The sequence below is a fragment of the Gobio gobio genome (assembly GCF_949357685.1).
Source record: "Gobio gobio genome assembly, chromosome: 20".
Lineage (NCBI taxonomy): Eukaryota > Metazoa > Chordata > Actinopteri > Cypriniformes > Gobionidae > Gobio > Gobio gobio.
Genome location: NC_137113.1, coordinates 29,364,167 through 29,385,891, shown reverse-complemented (window position 1 = coordinate 29,385,891; position 21,725 = coordinate 29,364,167). Strand labels below are relative to the sequence as shown.

Genomic DNA, 21,725 nt, shown 5'->3' with positions numbered 1-21,725 from the left:
ATTGTATTGCAAAACACCTTTGCTGATATTGAGGTGGGATACGGGTAGAGTTAGGGACAGGTGTGGTGGTATGGGTAAGTTTAAGGGTAGGGTTAGGTGTAAGTGAAGTGTCAACTGTGTGATAAGTGAGAGTGGATAAATCTGAAAATGACACCCCTGTGTTTTTGTGTGTACAGCCAAATACAGCCAATTTTGTGAAACAGTGATGTCATCACACCACGTCCCGCACGGGAAAGGCTAGAAAGGGATACAACTACGGGCACTGGCACTGCATGAAAAAAGGTGTATCCGGACCAGGATACTCCTGTATACACTGCTGAAATTCGGAAGAATCCAGGAGTATACTGGCCGGATAGGTCAAATTCCATGGATCCGTATATGTCCGTATACATCCGAAATGGTACCAAATCGGATGTATGTTGTGGCCGTATACTCCCATGCTACAGCCATTTGTTGCCATGGCAAATAATCCCATCAAGTTTTTCCCAGGAGACATTTTCACACCTCTAAACAGCTTTGCCTTCCACCCCCTATTGGTCCTTCATCTCAAACTGGATTGGTTGTTTTTTTTAAAACCACTCCCAAAACCCAGACTGCTATTGGATGACAGGACGCATTGAAAACCCAGTCAAGTGACTTTATTGGTTACTTCTAAGGCTAAGGGTGGGCTAGGTTTTGTAGCATAGGGACTTGATTGGTTATAGGCCAGCTATGCAGATTTTGCTCATTAATATATATATATATATATATATATAAATAAATAATCCCCTCTCCCTCCCAAAAGAAAAACACACAAAACAATTTGAGAAAGTCTGAAATATTTATTAAAAAGGTATAAAAAAAAAAAACACATTCTTAACAGCATTATAAAAGAACATTAAAACAATGGTGAAACAAAAACAAGTTAACTAAATGTATTTAAAAGGGATGCAAATGTAAAGGAACAAATGTAAAAATATAAACAGTCCAAAGAACATAAATATACGTTAAAATGAATTGGTAAAGAAACAAAAAGGGGAAAAAAATGAACAAAATGCATTTAAAAGACAGAGATGTAAAGGAATAAAATACACAGTGAACATAAAAAGGAAAAGAATAAATATACAAATTAAACAATATAAAATGAGAACAATACATTTATAAGACAAAAAAAGTGTATATAAAATATATTAAAATACATATAAATATTCCAAGTAAACAATATAACCAAATAAAAAGAACAAAGAGCATTATAAACATACATTAAAATGAATGGGGGAAAAGATAAGTGAACAAAATGTTTCTAAAGGAAGGCGACGTAAAAGGAACAACAATACAAAACGTGGAGATCAAAAGCAACATGGACATCTAAAAAGGAACAAACATACAAAGTATACAATATAAAACGAGACAAAGAAATCTATAAATTAAAAAGTGTATATAAAATATATGTAAATGTTCTATATATGGGAACCAATAAAAGTATAAGTATATAAACATAGGAATAAAGAAAATATAAAATGGAACAATTGAATATTAAAATTATAATTATAAAATAATTGTGACCAACTCTAACACAATGTTGTTTGAGTTTTGAACATTTTTTCAAACTGGCATGATGGGCTGGTGATGTGACATGTAGTGTGGGTCAGTCTAGTCTGGTTTGTAGTAGCTAGCCTAACCAAGCCTTCCATCAACAACCATCTTCATCTTCATCAGGTCTATAGTTGCGGTCTTCCACAGGTTCTGTGTTGGTTTGTGCAACCCTGGACCTGGTCTCCAGCAACTGCAAAACATGACAGTAAATTAACCACTAAAACTCAGAGAGGAGTATAGTAACATTCTGGAGGGAAAAAGCTTAACCGGTTTCTTAACTTACCCGTCTCTTTCTCTGACGGTTCTGTGTGATGTTCTTCATAGTGTTTCTTTTCTGGGCCTTTTCAGACTGAGCCAAAGAATACTTCCTCAGCAAAGTCTCACAAAATAAAATACATCTTGAGACCTGCCAAATAATACATTAATAATATATAGTTAATGCCAATAAAAGTAAGTAAAACAATTCAATTAAAATGTATTTGTATAGCGCTTTTCACAATACATATTCAGGGTTTTTCCTGGGTCAAAAATGGTCTTCGGTGGTGGCTGACAGACATGGTCATCCATACACACACATACGCACGGTAAAAAAAAAATACCCTACCCACATGATCTGCACGCGCAATACTGACAATAAATTTGAAATAAATTCAAAGAAAGTTTGTAACTTTTGCTTATCTTATTTTGATACCTTGATGTTTGTTTTTGTTCCTCATTTTTACACTATTTACTGATAATTGTTTTGGTAATCATATCAATATTAAAAAAATAGTATTAAAAAAAAATGAACAAATAGCCTAATTTTCTGCCATATACAATCAGCTAGCTAACAACAAATTTGTTCTGGGTTCACCTCACTCCAGTCTAAACTAAATGATTTTAGGCTATTTATTTTACTACACATTGTCCACATAAATAAGCTGAAAGACTGTTGATAATTAAAAATAATTCTTACCATCCACTCTTGCTAAAGTGGGTAAGCACACTTGTGTTCTCATTTCAGGTGTTGTTCTGAGTAAATGATTAAACTAATTTGTGAGTTCAGTGTTGGACAGATCAGTTCTAACCAGTCGTTAAAATGATTCGGTTCAAAGGAGTCATTAGGTGGCGAATCGGACATTAGCAGACGCGTTGTGTGTGAATCACGTCTTTAGAAAATCGCGAAAGATTTGTCAAGACACAGAAAACACTTCATAACCGGATAGGATTTGTTTCAAGTTTATTGAAAGTATGCTTTATGTCAGCTGGTCAGAGAATCAGTCAATGTTTTTTGAGCGCATTTCACACCCAGCGGTAATTAAAGGAAGACGTCTGATAGCGCCACGTGCAACATGGATTCGGTCTTCCGACCTTTTGATTTTGATTAACGTAATATGTGAAACATTAGAAAGCTAAGAATGCTTATTTTGAAGACAGAGAGCGTGCGAGCGGGAGGAGCTCACTGGTCGTTCTCTCTGTCACTCAGTTAACTCAAGTGCAGCAGTCCTCTACTACATCAATCATAAATCACAATAACTCAACAAATAAGGCTTTGGCGGGACAAAAATTTGTTTTGGCGGCCGGCAAAAAATGTTCAATGTAGGAAAAACCCTGATATTGTTTCAAAGCAACTTCACAGAAAATGCATGCGTCTACATTACAGAAAAAAACAGAGAACATTAAAATAATGACAACATTTTTAAGATTACCTTTTACACATTCAGGGTCAACATCTGTAAAAGTTCTTCAGGATCATGGATCCAAAACTTCTGGATCATGAGGGGGGAAGAAACATGCACACACACAAATGAATATTAATTTGTTTGATAAAACATTAATATTAATTATCAACTTACGGACATGGACTTGCAAAACATACTCACCAGGCCCATACAAAAACTTTACAGTAGATCCAAAATCCTGGTTTGCCTGTAATTCTTCAGAGTCCAAGGATGGTGTTTTCCTGTCCTCTCTGCAGAACAAGTGTAAGTTACATGATCTCAGATTATTCATTCCAAAGCTCTGTTACATTTTATGACAAGCTTGATCTTAAAACTAGCTGACAGTAGGGATGGGCATTATGACCATATAATTATACATACATGAGAAATTATATTTTACAATAACGATATCACAATATATTTATTTTGATGGATATTTTATTAAAATGCTACAGAATAATACTGCTTTAAAAGTCTTCACTGTATGATATTCAATTAATTAATATCACATGATTCTTAAAGAAGCAGAAGGTCTTCTCTATTCTTTTGTTTTATTAAAATGATGACAAAGCTGCAGCCCCTTTAAGAACGGATGCACAGAATGACACGCATCCGGGTTTCCCCACGTTAACTTGAACTGTTTAACGTACTTAAGACATAACTGACTGTTTAAATCAAGTGAATACCTCACATGACAAGGTTTCTGAGATAATTGTGTGCATTTTACAGAAAGATAATTGATTTCGGGATCGCCTGCTGTCTGAGAGAGGCTTATTTTAACACATGCATGTCCCGTTCATTATTCTACATTCATGCATGTTTCCTTGTCAAAATGTCAAAAAGTTTTAGTACAGTCAGTGCTGCGTTATATACGCTATATTCCCATTCCGCAATATAAAACGGTAATGTTAACGTTTACAGCAAAATCACTAACAATAGTCAGTATCATCAGATCGCCATAACACCCAGCCCTATCTTAACAATATTACAACAAAACACAGAAACAGAATATGTAAGTTAATCACGATTAGCATATGACTTTAATGCACTAACGTTATATATCTTGATAAGCAGTAGAAAAAATATAAAGGGGTTTACGTTACCTTCTGCCGTCTGCTGTCCGCCATTGGAAACTTAGTCTGTTCGTATTCATGTTTTTTCGTTCTCAGTCGACATCCCACAATCAAAATTCGTCCAAAATAAGATTTTAACAGGTTTAAAATGATCCATGCAATGCCATTAATGGACAGAAGAAGCCGTCCTGTTAAAGATTAGAAGCCGCGCGATCGCGTCGCGTCCCCGCGAGCCACGAGCAACGAGCAACTCCAACGGCAACGGGTGTATAATTCAAACTGAAGGCGCGCACTGTCATTGGTCAGATTTCTGGATGACGTTCAGATTGACCAATCACGCTCAAAAGAACACGGAAAGACAGCAAGTAGCCTTGCAAATATAGAAAAAAACTTGTTTTAAACAACAGTTAGAAAATGTGTATATTTATTTTTATTTGCTGTTATATTTAATGAATTGGTCAAATGTTGTTTTGTGGTGTGGGCAGAGGCCTGGAAGTTTCAACCTGTGCAGATTTGCAGTGCAGATTTGTACTCTTTAAAAACAATTATTGTTTGATATTTAGTTTGCTATATATTTTGTTATATTTGTATCCAGAATTGAATGTAAAACCAGTTTGAATGTAAAAATACACCTTCACTGTAAAACAGAAAATTAAAGTAAAATATCTTAATTTAAATAAGGAAAAATCTGTAAACTAATAGTGTTTTCTCTAAAACGTTTAATGTAAATTTCTGTGAAGTTTTTTAACTTTATTTGACTTAAGATATTTGACTTATTTTACGGTTTTTGTTTTGCAGCTGTAGCTGCGTTTTTTTTTAGGTTTTTATTCTTACAGTGTAAATATAAAACTAATAAGATTTACTTTAAAATGACAAAGAATAATGTTAAATTGTTAGTATGGACATAAACATAAACCTTTAATATAATGAGCTAAATATTGTATTACAGTTGTTAATTTACAGATATTGTTTGTAATTTTGCATGAATTTGTTATTTATGAAAACAGAAAAATAATACAGTGATGTTCCTGTATAAAAAAATGAGAATTACTGTAATTTGTCATTAATGATATAATCCTTAAAATAACAGTCAAGTTGTTTATTTAGATATTGTTTGTAATTTTACATTGTTTTAAACATAATTCAAAATTACAAGAAAATACTGTAAAAAACTGACGTTTTTTTCTGTAAAATTAGGATTATTTTTATTGGTTGCCTTATTTTTATTGGTAACCTTATTGGTTGCACCTACATCTATTGTGAGTGGTGGATTTCAAACCTCAAAACGCTCCTCTTTTGCAGCGTGTTAAAGTTAAGAATCTTGGAGTGACACTTTTTGTTAATAGTTGCAGAGCTGAAAGATCTGCTTGTGTTTCTGTGTTTCTTGAGCAAGTGAATCCCTGCTCTTTTTTATTCCATATTTTTATTTTGAGCATATCAGTTTTTGGTGTTTTTAAAACAAACTTTTTCATTTTCCACATTTCATCTCCTTTTTATTTAATTCTATTATTGCCTACAATTTGTAAAACTTTGCAAAAATTGTTTGGGGATAGTCTAAAATGTTTGGTTAATTATCCTTTGTTAATTCCATTACATTTCTTTGTTTATTTCATTACATATTCAGATTTTTTTGTGAACGTATATGTTCAGACAGGGTTTTTATTTTGTACTGTTTTTATAAAAAATATTTGATTTAGAGACTCTTTTCATGCAGTGGTTTTAAGGCCCTGACACACCATTCTGATGGTTTGGCCCAGACCCAGGCAACGTGAACCAACCCCACAGTCGGCTTTAGTCATTGCTAGTTCAGTTTAGTGTTTCAGGGCCTTAAGAATTATTTTTTCTGTGTAAAAAGCTTGTTTTCTGTAGCCTATAGTAGACCAGAGATAATTCTCAATCCTGAAGTGCTCCCCTGCCCCCCTCCTTCTGAGAACAGCCAGCACAAGTGTCAGTCATTAACATATGAAAGGTCTTCTTCACACCTAACAGTCTTCAGTCCTAGCACACCCAGCAGTGTTTCAGCTGTATATGTCCGTGAAATTTCACGGATTCCTGTATACGTCCGCATACGTGAGGTTTCCGGGTTTTTCTGGAAATATACTGTTCCGTGTTACTCTGATCCGCTTTTTCCCACATACATCCGGTAAACATCAAATTACACAGGAGTATACCATGCCCGGATAGTGCCGGATTTCAGTGTTTTCATGCAGTGTGGGCATGCGCACATCAATATTGCGTCATTTAATTACTGTATTTGCATTATTGTAAGGGTAGGTTTAGGGTTTTAGACATTAATAAAACACAATCTGGTAAGTAGCTAATTTATTTATTGTTATTTTATTGTGAGATTTTGCCTCACTTCCTACCATTGCTGTACCCCTTCCACAACTCTTCTTCTCTCTTTTTTTAAGTGTATTTCTGTGGCAGAATTACAGAGCCACATACTGGCCTGGCATGTATACTACATCATTTTGAGTCGGTGTCAGTGCTGTCGTGTGTACGCAGATATTTCTTGAAACGAGGAAAAAAGAAGATTGGATAGGAAAGCTCTGGCTTCATGCGGACGGGGCCTAAGTTTCACGCCACTTGTCTGTTTCCTAGGTAAACCTCGTTAGTTAAGTCCTGTTCAGCTGTGTTTAATTAATTATCTTGTTTCTGTCTGCTATTTAGGTTCCTCTTGTTCACTCAGTCTTTGTCCGGTCACCGCTATGAATAGTTGTGTGTTGCGTTTACCTGTCTGCCTGTTAGCTGAGAATAAACTACGTTTTGAACACTTCACAGTGATTAAAGATCATTAAACGAAAAGATTGAAAAATGATTGCACAACCACCAAATAGGTGGTGATATTAAATCAGTATTTTAAAAAAAAGAAGAAGAAAGAAGTAGTATCCGAGTCCATAGTTTCCATGGTGACTCGTCAATCCGTTGCTCTGTTGAGAAAGTCTTGTATGTTAACTGTTAACATACTCTGAGTTGGCTGAACTTACTGCCGGATGCGTTTTTGGAACCAGCATACCTTGGCTAAGCAAGGTTTGGGTAAATCAACCAAAAGTTTGGTGTATGTTTGGTAAGATAACCTTGCTTTCTGGAATAGCCCTGTTGTGAAGACAATGAAACCAATACAAAAGTCAATCACAGTGTGGCCCAGTAATGCTGCCTCTGTGCAACAAATACTGGAGAGATGGATCTGGATGAGTATTCATTCTCTGTCACAAGTTACATCAGTAAAGCCAAAAGTGTACTTAGTTTTTTATGTGGATGCGAGCGTATGCACACAGCCAAGTATAATTCTTTTGACTCATACACGTACACTGGCGTTTGACGCATGCACAGTTTTGAGCAATATCTCGCCACAAGTTCACAACCCATATAAATACTGCAAAAAGCTATTAATAAGCTGGTGTGTGGTGGGTGTTCTGGCGCAATATGGCTGTCATCGCATCATCCAGGTGGATGCTGCACATTGGTGGTGGTTGAGGAGATTCCCCCCTTCTATGTAAAGCGCTTTGAGTGCCTAGAAAAGCGCTATATAAATGTTACAAATGAATTAATCAATTAAAAAAACTTTAAATACGTGTGTGTGACCTGCACGTACAAAGTACACGCAGTTACAAACATCTGGCGGTGCGAGTTCAGTACTCTTCTAATAATGAACTTTGCGTCACGTGCACTGTACGCTGAACCTTGCGTACACGTATGTGGGTCATTCCACGAAATCGGTGCCTTTTCAACTTAGAAAAATTAAAATATAAAATAAGTTTAATCTATGTTTTAAAAATATCCATGAAATGAAGACAGCTTAAAATGACAATAAATTCTATTGTGCCATCTCAGGCTACGAAATTTTGTATTTTATGACTATTTATCTACCTCATGTTTTGATATTTTTGTCATCCCTGTTACAGACACAAGCGTTAGTATATACAATAGTTTTAATTAGAAATATGTTATAGTTGTAACGTATTTGGGCAGTATTTTAGTCCCTCTTTTCAGTTGGATTGTTTCAAATTTTGAATAATTTTTTTCAATCTTATATTTGTCATTCAGATGGCCAAGAATTTACTAATTTTAGAGGATGATCACATGCCAATTAAGAAAAATATATATTTTTACAAGAGAGATATTAAAAGAAGGGCTTTGTTCAAAATACAATGTTGATAGGTTTACAATGGAAAAACTGGGAAGGCCATTTTAAATATAATTTTAATATTTTTAATGAAATTAATGACGGTAACAGGATTGACATCATGGTAACAGGACTGACCAGAGTAACAGGGATGACAGGACACACATTCTTCAGCATACACTGCACAAATTTGTTTACATAATATTGTAAACTTTTTAAATTGCATTATATTTTTTGCACTTACTTGGCATAGTTGTATTAGTGAAGCACATTACATTTCAAAGATATCTAAAATGTTGACTACCATTGACTACCATAGTAGGAAAAAAATACTATGGTAGTCAATGGAGGGCGAGATCTGCTTGGTTACAAACATTCTTTCAATATCATTTGTTTTTCTGCTGCACTTAATGGCATACTACTATCATCTGAAAAAGTGCATTAAAATGCAAATATAAAATAGAATTTAAATCATCACACAAATGTTAAAACTATTTAAACAGTTAATACTTTAATTACCAATAATACTAATACCAACAATTTTAAATAAAAATTTAACTGATCCTCATACCACCCACTCTGAATAATATAGGCATTAGCTCAATAATACACGCAGGATGACATTTAAAAATGTTTGCATTTTACACAGATAAACTTAAAAAACAGTGTGGCTTAGGTGACACATGTCATGTCATCCCTGTTACCCACATGTCACAACCTGTTACTAGAAAAGTAACAGGGCTGACGGTAACAGGTTTGACAAATTCAAGCTAATTTGCTAACTGCTAGCTAACAGTCAATACCACAAAAGCACATGGTGTAAACTTTGAAGCGATATTACTTGTATATATTGATTTCATTATGTTAAATAAATAATCTTTTTAATTTATACTTTAAAAATGGTAACAGTTTTGACATTGCATGATGTCCCCACCTCAGTCAACCCTCATAAATCATCAAAAATAGAACATTATAAAAGAGAGAGAGAAAATTACTTGTGTTTTAACTGTTGGAATAATGATGAGAGATTATGTAATTTCCTGGAAGTGATGTCACTGGAATGTACAATTATTTTAAAGGGGTTTTTGGTGAGGGTAACAGGAATGACATGGAATCAAGGGACAACGATAAAATGATTTATATGTAAAAAAAAAAAAAAAGTATACTTATGCCCAAACACTGCTTAACAATGAGAATATACTTATAGCTATATGCAAATGTGATTTTAGAATAATTTTGCCTTCAGTTTGCAAATTAAAAGTCCTGCTGAAAAAGAACAATCATATCGAGTGTCACATGGTGTTTTGGTGATGGTTCATGTTCATTGTTCCTTGTTCATGTTTTAGTTTATCATGTTCTTGCTTTGTTTTAGTGTCATGCACTTCCTGGTTTTGTCATGTTTCAGTGTCATGTGAATCCCATGCCCTCATGTGATCTTGTGTCTTGTCCTGTCATTGGTTCATTGTCTCATCACTGTTCACAGGTGTCACTTGTCTTGTCATTAGTCTGTGTGTGTATTTAAGCCCTCATGTTTGCCATATGTCTTTGTCGAAAAACCGCAGTGGTTGGGTGTGAGGAGTGTGGAGAGAGCACAGATCAGGAAGGATTTTGAGAGTTTGTTTGAAGAGCAGTATTGTTTTGTTTTGTTGTTCATTTTGTTTGTTTGGTTTATTTATTTATTTTTGAACGACTCTGAGTTGACGGGATTAGCAACAACTGTACCGTGGGTGCAACTATAATGGGCGAAAGTACGGATGGAGAGAGTGAAGGTATGTCGTGGCAGGATGTAACTAGAAAGAGGAAAGATAGGAGTAATAGCTCTGGAAGTTCAACTGTAGGATTAGAGGTGAATGACATGATTAAAAAAACAAAGGCTGCAAAGTCAAGTGTGAGGAAAGAGGATGAAGAAACAAAATGGAAAGTAATGGTAACATTTAAAAGAGAAGGGGTACATTTTCACCCATTAAAGTTGACGCAAGCTATTGAAAAAGAAATGGGGAAAATTAAGTTTGCCACATACTTAAGCAATAGGAGGTTATTGATCTTTTGTAAAGATAAACAACAAAGAGATAAGTTCCTTAGTGCAGAAACACTGAATGGAGAGAGAATCAGTGTTCATATCCCAGGAAATGCAGCTAAGATGAAAGGTGTTATTTATGATGTACCTTTGGCAATGACGATGGAAGAGATAATACAGGAATTGAAAGGAGGTAAAGTGATGAAAGCTACAAGATTACAAACAACAAGAAACGGGGTGAAAAAGGATAGCCTGTCAGTTCTTCTTGAGTTTGATAAAGTTATGCCCAAGAAAATAAGAATGGGTTACTTGAGTTATGACGTTAGGGAATATATCCCAGCACCAATGAGATGTTTCAAGTGCCAAAGAATGGGACACACTGCAGGACAATGCAAAGGAAAGTTGAGATGTGCTAGATGCGGAGGGGAACATGAATATGGTAAATGTGGTAAAGATGAGAAAATTAGATGTTGCAACTGTGGAGGTGAACATAGTGCTGCTTTTGGAGGATGCCCAGTTCAAAAACAAGCAAAAGAGGTACAGAAGTACAAAATAATAAATCAGGTGTCTTATGCTGATGCAGTTAAAAAAAATTAAGGAAGGTGATCTAGCCAGAACCAATGATACCCATGCAGCAAGCAACATAAGTCAGTCTGTAGGAAGATGTCCAATTGAGATTACAACTTACACAGAAAAACAAAAGCAAACAGAAACAAACACATGTTGCAAAAAGATTAACGAGGATACACTGATTGTGGATAAAATCAGCTTTGTGGCTTTCATATGTAAGACTGTGAATGTGGCAATGCAGCAACAGAGAAAAAGTGATAGAATCAAGACAATTGTACAGGCAGCAACAGAGCTGTTGGGGATAACAGATATTAAGGCTGAAATGATTCATGAGATGCTGAATCCTACTAATTATGATGGATTGTCTCAAGGTGATTAACGTAATAATGGTATTTCATATCTTACAATGGAATGCCAGAAGTTTAATTGCGAATGGGCAAGAGTTAAAAAAGATCATAACTGATATGGATGTTAGTCCTGATATTATTTGTATTCAAGAGACATGGTTAAGGCCACACTTGGAATTTGTCATGATAGGGTATAGTTGTGTTAGATGTGATAGAATTGGATCACAAGGTGGAGGATGTGTAACGTTCATAAAAGATACTCTAGCATATAGAAGAGTAAATGTCTCAAATGAATATGAATGTGTAGTGATAGAAATATGTAGTCCCAGAGGAAACATTAAACTAGTCAATTTTTACAATCCATGCAAGAAGTTATCAATGCAAATATTTCAAAGCATTATACCAAGTGTTGGCAGAAGAGAAATATGGTGCGGCGATTTTAATGCTCATAATACTCTATGGGGAGGTGATTATACAGATAAAAATGGAGAAGTAGTTGAAGAATTAGTGGACGAGAGATCACTGGTTTGTCTTAATGATGGAAGTGGTACTAGGGTAGATATTAGAAGAAATTCAGTATCATGCCTAGATCTTACTTTAGTCTCTGGAAATATGAGTAATTAATTTGAATGGAAAGTATTGAGTAACATCAACGTAGGGAGTGATCACTATATGATATTATGCACAATTAATTTTGAACTACATGTTCAGGAAGGTTACAGAATAGAGAGATGGTGTTTTCCTAAAGCTGATTGGGAGAAATTTAGAGTGTGTTGCATGGAATTTAATGAAACCATATCATTGGAAGGGGATGTAGATAGATGTGTAGATCATACCTGTCAAGTATCCCGTTTTGGCCGGGAAAGTCCCGTATTTTACCCTTCTTTCCCGCCGTCCTCCCGTATTAGTATTTTCCTGTAAATCTCCCGTATTAGTATTTTCCTGTAAATCTCCCGTATTTTAACCTGCGTTATTAAAAAACAATAATACCGGAGTAAAAAAACAAAAACATTTCCAATCTGAGCTCTGTAACTAGCCTCGCGATAACTGGCATCTGCAGTAGCCTACAGTATAGGTGCCACTTGTCGCGAGGCTAGTGTGTGACTGAGGTCAGATGACGAGTGACAACGCGGGAAAAAAACAAAACAGAGACGGATGATGATGGACGTAACGATAGAGACGGATTAAGGCACTCCTGCCAAAACAAACCAAAAAAAACCCTCGTGTAAATACCGTGATCAATGGGACAGCGAATTTAATTATAAAATGTAAGTGACTTAATGTTAATTAATTGTTTATGGAACTGGCGTATGAAATCAGTGTCATTTCCAGTCGTGATGGTATTCTGGAAAACAACACTCTTGTTAGTGTAATGTTGCTTAACTGTATCATATGTTATAAATATAATAACTACACCATTTTAACCGTGTATGTTAACTGAGTTTCTGTGTGTGAGCGCCGCTCATTTGTTTTCGATTTTCTCTTCGAGAGGCTGCGCGAGCCTCAACAGCTCAACATTGTTGTCAGTTCGTTTGATATTATTATCCACTATCGATCGCCACTTACACTAACTGAATGCAGAATCATTATTGCACTTTGGTGATTCCCTAGTTATTTTTTTGTTTTGACATTTTACTCCGGATACTTGTCTGTTGGGCAAGTAAAATTATTTTTCACTTGCCCCTTCAAAAAATCCACTTGTCCCGGCGTACAGGCGTTCATGTCTCGAGCCCTGCCCATAGCAATGCAAGTTCAGAAAGGGTATTTAGCATGGTACGAAAGATTGTTACAGAGAATAGGATGACATTAGACAACAGAACTGTTTGTGCTCTACTCTCATGTAAAATGAACCACTCTGGCCCAGCCCACAAATACACTCCTTCCAAAACAGTCTTAAAGAATGCAAAGTCTGCAACAAATGTGTACAATAACTCACTAAAAGAGTAAAGAAAAGTTGTGTGAAATGAAAAGAAAAGAAAAACTGTAAAAGAAAAGCAATATGAAATGAAAAGAATGTGTGGAATGAAAATAAAATCTAAAGACAAGCAATTTTAAATGAACAGAAAATATGCAAATAAGCCTTTAAATAAATGCTTATTATATATACCCTTTTGTGTTTTCATTTGGGCTATAACACCTGTCTTAAAATGTAAGGGATACTGGAGCTTGGTTGGGGTGGTGGGACTGCTTGCGGTGGGCGTCGAAAAATTTCCCTTATTTTCAAATCCAAAACTTGACAGGTATGGTGTAGATGCAGTGACGTTCTTGATTATTAATGCTGCATCAAATAGCATACCAAAGAGCATAGTAAATGGGAAAAGAAAAATGGTTCCATGGTGGAATAATGAATGCAAAAATGCAATAAAAGAAAGAAATCATGCATTTAGAGTCTTAAGGAAACCTTTGAACCAAGATAATTTGATTGATTACCAAAAAAAGAAGGCTATGGCACGGAAAATAATTAAGTCTTCAAAGAAGGCTGCATGGAGGCAGTTCTGTTCATCTATTGGTAGAGAAATAGATTTGAATGACGTTTGGTCAATGATTAAAAAGATGACTGGGAAAAGGAAATCTACAAAAATTCCTGTATTGGTAGATGGAGAATACTTGGCAATAACAAACAAGGAGAAAGCTGATCTTTTAGGTAAGAAGTTTGCAAGTATACATAGTGGAAGTCATTTAGATGAAATGCATGAACAGCGAAAAGAGGATACTATAAGACAGTTTGCAGATGTATTAAATAAAAAGGAAACTAACGGATCAGCACTAGACATGGAATTCACAACACATGAGTTGAAAATGGCATTAGAGAACACCGGATATACGGCTCCAGGACATGACCAACTTTGCTATGCTATGTTTAGACAATTACCTGATGAAGTTATGGAAATTATACAAAGGCTGTTTAATAAGATATGGAGAGAAGGAGTATTGCCTCATAACTGGAAAAATGCCTTGATTTTGCCTTTTAGTAAGCCTGGGAAAAACCCAGACAATGCAGGAAGTTACAGGCCTATAGCATTAACATCTCACTTGTGTAAATGGATGGAAAAGGTAATAGTTCGTAGACTAGCATATTATGTAGAACAGAAAGGATTGATTAGTGCACAACAAAGTGGTTTTCGCAAAGGTAGATCTACAATAGATGCATTAATTAAAGTTAGTAATGAGGCTGAAAAAGCCATTAGTATGAAAGAGGCCATGGTTATTGTATACTTTGATATAGAGAAAGCCTATGACTCAATGTGGAGAGAAGGATTACTGATCAAACTAAATAATATGGGAATTGGAGGTAGGATGTATAACTGGATTTTAGACTTTTTATCAAATCGGACATTTCGTGTTAAAGTTGGAGAGGCTGTTTCAAATGATTTTAATATAATAAATGGTATTCCACAAGGTAGTGCTATTAGCCCAATTCTGTTTAACATCATGATAAATGACATCTTCGAGAATGTTGGTACAGGTATTGGGTATTCATTATATGCAGATGATGGGGCTATATGGAAAAGAGGGAAAAATATTAGACATATGATAAATAATATTCAGAGTGCTATAATAAAAGTTGAAAGGTGGACATAGGACTGGGGATTTAAAATGTCAGTTACTAAATCATGTTATATGCTCTTTACAAGAAAGAGAAAATTAGGAGATATACAGCTTAAACTGTATGGTCAAAATATGGAAAGGGTTAAACATTTTAAATATTTAGGAGTATGGTTTGATGAGAGATATTTATGGAAGACACATGTTAAACAGATAGAAACTAAACGTAATAAGGTATTCAATCTTATGAGATCAGTTATGGGTTATAATTGGGGTGCAGATAAACAGTCACTACTGGATCTATATAGGGCCTTAATACGATCATGTATTGACTATGGGTGTATGGTATATGGAGCAGCAGCTAAGAGTGTCCTGGAAAAACTAGATAGAATACAGTTTAGAGCTCTTAGACTTAGTATTGGTGCTATTAAAACAACTCATACTAATGCATTACTTGTAGAAACTGAAGAACTACCATTATATTTGAGACGATTAAAGCTGTCGCTGACATATTGGGTTAAGCTAAAAGGATCTGGGAAAGAACAACCTGCTTTAGAGGTCTTAGGTGATTGCTGGGAGTATTTGAAACAACATAAAGGTAAAGGATTTGGTTGGAATATTACTACAGTAGCGGAAGAATACGGTTTAAATAGACTCGAGTATGGTCCGAATATAGTATGGGGTAATGTTCCTCCATGGATATTCCCAGTTCCCAAGGTAGACTTGAAACTTTTAGAACTAAAGAAAGAATGGTGTAGCAATTATGGACGCAGACATATAGATGAGTTAATCTTCCAATGATTCGATCAAATTAACATCCTTTTCAACAAAGCACAATTCAGCTCCAGGAAGTCATCATCATCACGAGGGAGATGGGGGCTTGATTCTGCCCCTGAGCTACTAGTTCTGACTTCCTATGGACTCGCCACCAAACTCAGTTAAAAGAGGACAAAGGGCTCGTGGTTGTCACAAGACAAAGAAACAACCAGACCTCTGTCTTTGCAATGACCGGTAAATGAACTCCACGACACAGCTAAAACTCCAAGCAAGCTCACAGAAACTGTCACATATGGAGTGCAGCAAATCACGGATTATTGGACTTTTTCATTTTAAATAGCCTTCGACGTAGCTTGTTAGTGTGTTTACAACTAATACACGTTAGTTAGACTATTGGGCATGAATATTACTCACAATTCATGCAATTATGTAACTATTGAATGAGTGGATGAAAAAGCATTGTTTGATACCGGTGTGTTCGTATGGATATAATCCAACAGATGAGCTGAATGAAATCTTTATAGAATTGATCATGTCCTTATAGTAAGAAATTAGGTCTAAATTTACTCTCTGCTTAAGAGCAGGAAACTAAATTCTATAGTTAACCCAATTTTGTGGGAGGGGTGGAGACACAGTCACCCCTGAAGCCTAATTGGCCAGAACCCATCCAGGGGATGGGCAAATGTTTGAGTTTAGTCTCAGAACACGAACAAAAAGTTCTGTCTACAGTTCTGTCTACAGTTCTGTGTACAGTTCAGACCAGAAGCAGTGCAGAGTTCAGCTCAAGTTCGGTTCCAGTTCGGTTCGAGCTGGTTCGCGGCCTGTTCGCAGTTCAGAGATGAGCTCAGTCCTAGCAGTATGACCAGAGAGAGTTCTGAACGGAGCTCCCAGGAGACGATCTGACGATCGTGACAGACCAACTTCAGAGAAAATGGGTTAACAACGATTTCATTCAGGCCATCTGCTTTTCTCTCACTTTCCTTTCTTTTACTTAAAGTTTATTTTATTTCCGTTAAGTCTCGGGTTCTGTTAAGTTTCGCCGCAAAAGTCTCTCAACAACGAGTTTCTAACAGCGCGCTCCAACTTCAAACAACGCCCACAAGACTTTCATCCAGCCGCCAACACGCCACGTGGTTGGCTTCCCCAGACGTCGACCAGACCTTCAGCGAATCAAAGATCCGGGAAAACCCCTGTACAGCCAGGAAAAGGGAATCCCCCCTTGACAGACGACACGCGAAACCCAAACGCAAGTAACGCCTTTTTGATTCCAAGCTGAACTGGTGCATTAGATCAAATGTAATAACCCTGCCTAAGAAACGATAGGAGGTTAAATTACTGATCAATGGTTTCTTCAGGTTATGTTTCATAAATGCATAGATTGCTTAGGATTTCATAATTTCTCTCTCTTAGAACTTATTCTTTCCTCACCTTCTTCCTTTCTGCAACGTGTGAATGTGCGAGCGTGTGTGTTTATATTAGTTTGATGTGTTAGATTAATCAATAAAGTTCAGTTTGTATTCAAAGATAACTGTTCTTGTGTTATGTGCTTATCAATTTAAACTTCTTGAACTGCCGATCTAAGTTACCTGGCTGTTAAATAGTGTTTCACTATTGTTCGGATATTAATATCCGCTGCAGAGTTGATATTTACGGCCCGTTCAAATGAACGCTAGAAGAGTCATTTGCTCGGCTGTAAAATAGATCTCTCAAAATTCCCTATGAATTCATTAGATTCATTCATTTGAGCTAAATATACATGTTTCCCTTTAACAGAGCCCCCTTTAAGTCCTTACATATCGGCGGACGAATAAGTTAAGGTGTAAACATAAATTCTGAATTATTTATAATATATAGTGTCATTCGAGTCTTTCATTTTAATTCAGTTCCCCGTTGAGTTATTATTTTATCTGACTCATTGTCGCTACAGTATTTTGGTGGAGAATGCGGGCAGTTTAACCTAAATTATAAGCGTATAAATCGAGATTTTATCTTTGAATTACATTTTGAGAGATCAGACCGCTAGACGCGTCTGTCTGTGTGCGCGCGCTCGTGACGTAAGTGCGCGCGCCTCTTTGAAAGCTCTGAATGAATGCAAAACGCTGTGTAACCCAAGTCTGTCCCTGTTCTGAAACTGCATTAGAGTAATTTAAGATCTGAGATCTCACACTATACGATAAGGTAAGAATTAAGCGTGTTCCTTAATTTCTAGAATGCCTCGTTTATAGCCGAATTGATGTCATTGCGTGTTCCAGTGTCATTAAATAGCTAACGTTATATGTATATCAGTCAGCCAGAGAACTGAACGAACTTAAACTGCATAAATTGAAATACCCTGCGAGGAATAATCTCCTCACAGCGCGGTCAGATCAAGCGTGGTCCTGGATCGATGTATTAAAGCCTTATTTATAGCTATTAATTCAGTGCGTGTTCCACTGTAATTCGAAGAGCTATATCTTCCCTGAGCTAATGTTAAGCAGTTAAAGCTTGCCGGTGTGTATATCATCTCGTAAAAACACTGCGTGTCCCAGTGTGATTTAAAGGAGAATGATTTGAACCCAAGTAAAGCTGACATTGATAGAATCAACAGTAGAAGAAACCCTGTGGTTCTATATGCACATAGATCCGCCGAGATCAATAGTGTTCTATTTACAGCGCAAAACTGTAACATTGAACTGTAACTGTAAAGTTTAATCTCACTCTTAACAAACTGAGTGAAAAGCCCCACAGAGCAAAACCAGCTACGAGTGGTGTTCCTTATTTTGATTTTCATTGATGAAATGTGCCGACGTTTCACGTAATACACTCGATTGCACGTGCTAAACTTATGTGTAACTTTACAGGGTGAAAAGCGCTGACTTTTCTAGTTACTCCTAACTTTACCCTGTCTGCAATTCACATGTTTGCCGCTAGCGTTTGTTTGTCGCCATAGTCACAACTGCGGCACGGAAGTCAACCAGCGCTTCCGGATAAACTCAGCGCATGCGCAGTGCGTCGAAGCCATATTTGTAAACAAACCTTACGGTAGCTAACAGCTACAGGCTAAGCTAATCGAAGCAGTTGTTTACATTGAAGCCTAAATGCTAAAGCTTTAGCATTAGTTTTAGGTATCAACCGTATTAACATACGTGTAAATGCAGTGTCTGTTTGAGTCACTTTAAAGTGATTTAACCATTTAAACACCTCAACTTTATGTACACTGTTGGTCTTTCTTACTTTTCCCTTATCTTTCTAATACATTACGTTATACTCTACTTTAAGGGAAATATTGGTTCACAATTGTTAGTTACTTTACCTACATTTTACTTGAAGAGGAAAGATACTGGTTTGCAATTATTAATTGTTAAGTTTGAATTTAATGAAAGAAAAAATTCAAGATTCATTCCTCAAAGTCATGTAAAATGATTTTAAAGTTATTCTAACTATTCTGGAATTTACTCATTTTCAGAATTTCTCATTGAGACCCAATTACTTTAGGTATTCGTCTGGAACTTTAGAAGTTCAAGTGAACCACTAAATTGATATCTATTACCAAAACCTTTTGGACTCACACTTATTCATTATTTTTATTGCGTTATACCCTCCTTTATCCCCTCTTCCTATTGTAGCTATTCACTTAGCCACTCTATTTTATTTACTCATTTATCTCTTTATTTAACTTCCCTTTTTGTAACACACCTGAGCCTCAATAGGAGACAGTGCCAGATTCCTACGAGTTTCAAAATAAATCAGAGACAATCCTCATTGACTAAATATTTATTTTGGGTGATTAGTTGACCATCAACTATCAACTTTATACTCGTAGTCAGACAAAGGCTTCAGAGCCATTTGTGGGGCCGGATCTCCTTGCTTTCCTCCCTTCTCCTCACGTCTTCCCTGTTCTGTCCTGCTCTATTCAATTTTATTCTTCATATTTATAGGGAACAAGCCTGGAAGAATCATTGATCATTTCTAAAGGAAAGAGAAAGATAATTCTTCCCAGAGAAACAAACCAGTAGGCATTTGATTGGTAATCAAACCCTCCTTTGTTCTCCATGCTTTCCCTGCATTTGTAAACGCAATTTAAAATTTTGACATATCTAAGTTCATTTAACAGAGACAAGTGTTGAGCCACCGTCGCCTTCAACGCATCCCTGCGTAAGCGGTCCGCCTGTAAGGTGTGTGGCGTCAATCCTGTCAGACTAAGGAAAGAGGTATCAGCATTATTATTGTATTATTTTACTCTGTAACATAAACAATAATATTGTTTCTGTTTTGAAAAAAGATTTTCATTGATAGGAAGTAGTTATAGAAAAAAAGGAACTTTTTCTCCCAGTGAAAGTTATTTTTGTTTCTTTCAATTGAAATAGGTTTTTAACCTTTTCTCTCTTCCTCCCTTACTAAGCTGAGTGACATAGTCCTCGCATCACGATTTGGAAACAGCTTTTCATTGATAGAATTTTCTTTTTAGAAAAAAGAAATTCTCCAAGTGAAAAGAAAATTCTTTCAATCTATTGAGATTTGTTTTAACCCTTTTCTCTCTCTTTCCCTTACCTAGTTGAGTGACAAAGCCTTCACATCACTAGCCTACCTGTCTACACTGAGACCAACACAGTCGTCACCACACGGCACTATTGGTGTACAATCACTGAAACGACACTTAGCAGTCCCACCACACAGGCTTATACCCCACACAGATCTGTGTCAGTCTCTTCTCCCAGCGTACCAACATGTCGCAGACGACAAACCCCACTGCCCAAGGGGAAGATGTGGACGCCTGTCTCAGAGGCATTACAGACTGCCTCACACCAAAGACAATTGAACTGTTATTATTTTTAATAATAATCATGATTCTGAGAAGGTTCCTGACACATGATTCAAGCCAGAACAACAACCAAATGGAACTAGCCAAGATCACCTGTTCCCTAAGCAACGCCTTCACAGCCCAGCTGAAACTAAGCGACAAGCACATCATCCACCTTCAAGAGGAGCTGACACGTGCCCAACACCGCATAGACAAGCTGGAAGTGAAAGTCCAGGACGACTTCAAGCGTCAGACCACTGAGTTCCTGGGAGAGCTGATGCACACTCAACGCTGCACAGACCAGCTCAAGGCTAAAGCTCAAGACAAACTCAAAGTGCCTGACGAAGTGGAGCAAGAAACAAAAAAACCAGTTGACAAGCTCCAAGAAGCCCTCGCAGTCGCTGAACGCGACAAACAAGAGTCAAAGACTGCACATAAACACCTGTTAAACCAACTCCAGTCTGCTGAACATCAGCTAGAGAAAGCCAACGCTGATAGTAAAGACCAGAACTCTAAAATCAATGCTCTGGAAGACCACCTTGAAAGGTACAGCACTGAGATGGACCATCTGATCCGACAGCGAGACGACGCCAACGACGAGCTCTACGCGGTCAGATATGAACTCAATCATGCTGTTAAACAGAGACCAGAGCCAAGAAGGGATAGAACTCCCTCAGCATCACTACTGCTGAGTAGAACACAGTCTTCCTTCCAAGAACTGCCATACAACGGAAGAAGTGAATGGCCGCAACCCAAAGCGTCACCGGCCTTCACCACAGAACTTGTCCCGGCCAACAAAAGAGAGCTCATCCAAGCAGACTCCGAACCTGCACAAAAGATGACCTTTGTCTGAACATGTCTGAACACGGACTGTTAATCGCCTGGGAAACCAAACAAGGTCGACAAGAGACTCCCCAAGCCTACTACAGCCGTTTCCGACAAGCCTACTTTGGTGCATATAACGAACCTGAACTTGAAGAGGATTTGAACTTCAAAACCATCTTCCTGAGAAACATGCACCCTGGAGTGAGTCGTCATCTAGGCATCATGGCCTGCCCAGACACGATGACAATCCAACAGCTGCGTGACCTGACACACAAGGCCTACATCAAACAAAAGATGGCCTCAAAGAAAGGTTTGAAAACATCCACAGTGTCAAACTCCATCAGCCAAGACCCAAGCCTTGCACTGGACGACACCCAGTGGCATGACTA

At 36.9% G+C, this 21,725-nt stretch overlaps 1 protein-coding gene and 1 long non-coding RNA gene across 3 annotated transcripts in view; one reads left to right on the top strand and one right to left on the bottom strand.

The window, feature by feature from the left end:
• arhgap23b (Rho GTPase activating protein 23b) overlaps positions 1-21,725 on the top strand; it is a 331,034-nt gene that overhangs the window by 93,034 nt on the left and 216,275 nt on the right. The window lies entirely within an intron of this gene.
• Positions 805-3,563, bottom strand: LOC307144100. The gene is made up of 4 exons (XR_013818674.1): positions 3,438-3,563; positions 3,264-3,323; positions 1,859-1,981; positions 805-1,765 (listed from the first exon to the last, which is right to left on the bottom strand). It is a non-coding gene; the product is annotated as an uncharacterized lncRNA (long non-coding RNA).